The sequence below is a fragment of the Cynocephalus volans genome, chromosome 4 (genome assembly GCF_027409185.1).
Source record: "Cynocephalus volans isolate mCynVol1 chromosome 4, mCynVol1.pri, whole genome shotgun sequence".
Classification (NCBI taxonomy): Eukaryota; Metazoa; Chordata; class Mammalia; order Dermoptera; family Cynocephalidae; genus Cynocephalus; species Cynocephalus volans.
The window spans coordinates 37,193,704-37,199,531 of NC_084463.1; positions in this window are offsets into that span (position 1 = coordinate 37,193,704).

Below are 5,828 nucleotides of genomic sequence, written 5' to 3' on the forward strand. Positions count from 1 at the left end.
GTGGAAAAGTTAGTGATGCCAGTGGTATCAATCTGTTCTCCAGAGGAAAAAAAAAAACAATAAGAACTATAGCTATGGCTCTAGATGATTTATTTTAAGGAATTGGCTCACACACAACTGTGGTGGCTGGCAAGTCTGAACTATGCAGGGTAGGCCAACAGGCTGAAAATTCAAGCAGAAGTTGATACTGCAGTCTTGAGGCAGAATTTCTTCTTTTCCAGGAGACCTCAGTTTTTTCTCTTAGAGCCTTCAACTGATTAGATGAGGCCCACTCACATTACTGTGGATAATTGTAAACTGTAGGTGTTAACACTATCTACAAGATATTTTCAAAGCAATGCCTACATTAATTAGTGTTTGATTAAATAACTGGGTACAATAGCCAAGCCAAGTTGACACATAAAACTAATCATCAGACCATCTGTAGCATCAAATAGCTTATAGGGGAAGCAGCAAAGTCACAGAGAGATGTTTTTAATAGTTTTAATAGCAGTACTGCCTGTGAGGTAACAGAAATGACCACTCTTGGTGAGATAGCAAAATCCGGGAAAGACGCCCTGAGGCAGCCACTTCAGGTCAGGCATTGTAGGGGGTTTGTGTAGTTTCAACAGGAAGAATTCATGTGCACATTAATTCCTTATTCTTCATGAGTTTTCCATTTCGTCCTCTAAATATAAAAGGGAAGAATGAAAGAGAAGCAGTTAGAAGTGTTGCCACTTCGGAGACGTTGCCAAGTACAACACAAATGGCCATCACGAAGTTAAAAGGAAGTGTTAGCCTGTCTCTATTGTGCTTCTCTTACACTGACGATATCTATTTCTTTTTCTACCTATCTGTTAATCTCTCTTTCTTTCTTTCAATATGTATATGATTTGCTTTTTCTCCCTTGACCTTTCTTTTATATTTCATTTATTCCTTTCCTCAGCTGTCCTAAAAGAAATTTTAAAAGTCACTTTTGTTTCAGTTTGTATAAATGAGACCAATGACTATTCATTTTTAACTTCCTGGAAAACAGGCAGTTTTATTTCTATTAACTGTATTCTATAACTATCACTGTATGCACTCATACATATAAATTCAGTTCCAAATCCTGCAGAGATTCTGGTGGGCCCCCTGCCTTTGACAGCCACATACTAATGGAATTGAAAACGCACTGTCCTCTGCAGCAGCAATGAGAATGGTACACACCCTTGTGTCATGAAATATGCAACCAGAGTGGCATTGTGTTTTAAAAAACTTTCTAGATGAGAGAGGAAACGGCTGCAGCCTGCTGAGCTCAAGCAGCTGCTGCTTGATGTCTTCCACTGTGAGAGCAACTTTCTGACAGGATCTCAGGCTCAACTCTGAGGTCGGAACAGGATTAGGACAGGAACCCACCTTGCACTGACAGCTGCTCTGTTAGTCAGTGCGCTGACTTCAGCTCAAAGGCTTCTAAAGTATGTTTAATTAGGGCTGATCCCGTGGCTAGTGCGGCGCTGGGAGTGCCAAGGCCTTGGGTTCGGATCCTATATAGGGATGGCCGGTGAACTCACTGGCTGAGCGCGGTGCGGATGACAGCAAGCCGAGGGTTACAATCCCCTTACCGGTCACAAAAAAAAAAAAAAAAAAAAGAAAGAAAAGAAAAAAAGAATGTTTAATTAATTTGCTCACCACCAAAAGTTATCCCTAAAAAAGCTATAATCATGTACTTGAACTGGTTTTGTTTTTTGCCAAAGAATATGATTTTTCCCAATGTCAAATGAAATTTTTGTCTTTGACCTGTTCTTGGATGCTTTACCTACCACAAATGTATTACATTGTAAATGTTACTATCCATTCTTCTCTTTATTATTATCCAGGAATAGGTGGTTTGCTTTGCAGAAATGTGCAACTCTCAAGAAAGGCCCAGTCGGCATGTATTTTTTTTTTCTTGTTTTCTTTTTTTGTGACCGGTATGGGGATCACAACCCTAGGCTTGGTGTTGCTCACATCGTGCTCAGCCAGTGAGCGCACCGGCCATCCCTATATAGGATCCGAACCCGCGGCGGGAGCGCTGCTCTCTCCCGAGTGAGCCACGGGGTCGGCCCCCAGTCTGCATATTTAACAGCTGGTTCCCTGTAGCAGAGTAGCTACCCATGGGAAATAAGGAACTCTGGTGAGGGTGCAGGACTCTTCCCTATGATGAGCAGGTAGGAAGGGCTTGATGCAAGGAGGTAGGAAAGGCTTGACTAGTGAGAACAGGGAGACCTCTGCTGGTGTGCTTTCTATGATGGTTCTTTTGCCCCGTGGAGATGAGGTTCCAACCCATTTGGGAGACATAGATCTTGACACTGAATGCTCTTACAGGAAGAACTTTTCTACCTCTATGCAGGAACTATTTAATGTCATTGTCTTGCCAAATAGAGTGAAGTGACATTTTTAGTCCCAGTATAAATATGTTCATTCTTACTCTCCATTTATTTGGTATGCAGCTCAGTGATGATGAACTTGATTTTGGATGGCTAGGGTCGGAGGAGAGAGAAACCACTAGAAACTTAGTTTTGTTTCTGATATCCCATGTTAAATCCATCATGATAATACATCTCAATATATGTGAATAAAATTGTTTCCATCTATCCATGATCAATGAAAACAATGAAAATATTCTGGCAAATTTTGGAATGAATCTCGCCCTGATGTGTCCTAAGGTACATTGTATATAATGAATTAACTTCTTGTCCTTGGGAGAATTGATATGTCATTCAAATCATTTTCTGTGGGGCTTAATTCTCTGATTGAACCCCAATTGAGAAAGCCCATTACAGGGTGCATTGAAGACTGAAGGTTGTGTTACTGTTTATGCCAAAGTACGTAAAAATAAAGATCACCACCACCACCACAAAAAAAAAAAAAAAAATTAGCTAAGCAAATGTAATACTGATAATACAAGAGAAAATTCTTGACCTGAGGGGAGTATTTTATTTTACTAGTTCAATAATTTAGAAAATTCCCTGCAAACAAAATCCAGAGGTTTGGGAGTAAGGAAGGGTTTTTGGTTTGTTTGGGGGCTTCTTGTCTTTATTTTTGTATTTTCATATGTTTTTCTGAATATGACCTGAAACATAGTTTAATGATTTTTCTAACTAACAGATAAAGCTACACAGAAATTATTCATGATGTACTTGTGCTAGGTAAGGAAATAGTCTTTGTTTATAATAATGAAAACCTTTTTAGTTATTCTCTTGGAGTGGAGGAAAAGGATACAAAAGATTAAATGCAGAAACACTATTCCAATTTGGTGATCACATCCAATGTTTTATTTTTAGCTGGTGATCCCTTTAAGCATGCTTCCGCTGATCCTGTCGTAGAAACTCGGTGTTTATTGACAAATCATTTTCCGTCAACAAACTGACATCTAAAAAAAGTTGTTTTTCTGTCATGTGAATAAGGCAATTATTGTGAACCCATGTAGGTATATTATACCAAGAAATATAATGTGTTTATTAATTATACAATATAATATATCATTATAGGGGATATCTGGTAAGGTAGAATGCAAACTCTTGTGGTGTGATTGAACCCTGAAAGCAAAAATAGGGCCTTAAATTTTTGCTTAATGAGAATAATCCTGTCACCACCATTATATTTTATTAAATACTAGGTTCCACTCAGAAGCTGATTAGCTTTAAAAGCAGAAGAACTGTGAAGGAGACTGAGCTGTATGTACCACTTTACACTGAATCATTAATGTAAATTTTTTTCCTCCATTAATAATTGTCAAACACGAGTAAACACATCTCATCCCACTTGATTTCCCACTCTCTACCACCTCATAATGATAGCAGAAGTAAATGTCAGGAATCAACACCAAAGGTGTCACAAAAAAGAGAGCTACAGGCCGATATACTTTGTGAACATGGATGCAAAAGTCCTTAGCAAAATGATAGCAATCCCCAATATATATTTTTTAATGGGTAATACATCATGACCAAAGTGGAGTATATTCTGGAAATGTAAGTTTGGTTTAACATATGAAAAACATTAATATAATTCATTGTATTATTAGAATAAAGGAGAAAATGCATATGATCAGAAAAGCAGAAAAACCATTTGACAAAATTCAAAACCCATTCATGATAAACATTTCAACAAACTAGGAATAGAATCAATTGCTTCAGACTGATTAAGGTCCTTTATACAAAACTTACAACTAACATCAAACTCAATGGTGAAAAGCTTGATACTCTCTAAGATCAGAAAAAAGATCTGGATGTCCGTTTTCACTTTTTATTCAATATCATATTGAAGGTCCTAGCTACAGATGTAAGACAAGAAAAAGGAAAGTTATACAGGGCCGGACCGTGGCTCACTCAGGAGCGCAGCGGTGCTGGGAGCGACGAGGCCGCGCAGGTTCGTTTCCTAGGTAGGGATGGCCGGTGCGCTCACTGGCTGAGCGCGGTGCGGGCGACACCACCCCTTACCAGTCACGAAAAAGAAAAAAGAAAAAAAAAAAAAGGTATACAGATTGGAAAGGAAGAAGTGAAACAGTCTTTGTTTGCAGAGGACATGATCAGGTATGCAGAAAACCCAAAGGAATATGCAAGATTTATTAGAGTTAGAAGTGAATTTAGCAGAGTTTTAGGATGCAAGATCTTATAAAAAACGAATGTATATCTATATTCTAATAATAAACAATTGGAAAATGAAATTTTAAAAACTTTATAAATAGCAGAAAATACTTAATAGTATATTTTAAATCCTTAGGAATATATTTAATGAAAGATGCATGAGACATCTACACTGAAAACTACAAAAACTTACAATAGGAAATTAAGAAAAGCTAAAATATGGAGAGATACTGTGTTCATGGATTGGAAGGAGTCAATACTGTTAAGATGTTAGTTCTCCTATTGATCCATAGATTCAAATGCAATCTTAATCAAAATCCTAGTAGATTTTTTTTTTGAAGAAATTGGCAAGTTGATTCTAAAAGTTAAATGAAAAGGCAAAAGACCTGAAATAGCCCGAAGAGTATTTTTTCTTACCTGATTTCAAAACTTATTGTAAAGTTATAGTAATCAACAGTTTGTATTGACATAGGGAAATACATATAAATCAGATCTTACACTTAGGAGTATTTTATGTTTATTCCAAGCTATATCTTACTGTTATTGTTAGTAGTGTCTTTTCTTCTACTGTGCCTGTCTAATTTTTTTTTGCACATATGAAGACTGCTGGATTTTTGTATGTTAATTTTCTATTCAGTGACCTGACTAAATTTATGGCTTGTAATACTTATTACTTTGATTATTCGGGATTTTCCAAGGAAACAATTATCCTCTATAAACAGTGAAAAACATATCCACCTTTCAATTTTTGTTCTTCTTATTTCTTATGTTTTCTAAATCTATTGGCTACATGGTACTTCTTGTTATTGAAGTACAAAAGTATCAAGATACTGATCTTCTGTTTTGTCTGCTTACTTAAGCCAAGTTTTTAATACTCGAGGAACATTCTGAAATTTTAAATTGAAAGGGTGCCTTTACAAAAAGAGCTTGTTATTTTAGTTTATAAAGTCATTATTTTGTAGATCTATAAGTAGTGATTTGATGTGTTTTTTCTTACTGTAAAAGGTAACTGTAGGAAATTCAGAAATTACACAAGAGTAAAAAAAAGAAAATTTCTCCTACCACTCAGAGATGACCATTGGAAATATAATGAATGGTGTGTTGCATTCTAGAGATTTGTTTCTCAAGTAGGAAATCTTGAATAGAGATGTGTTTTAATATATAGTGGGTGATGTTATTAATAGCTAGCTCTAATTTTGGCAAATTGGTTCTCTTTCTGTAAGATTTGGGACCTCAGAGTGA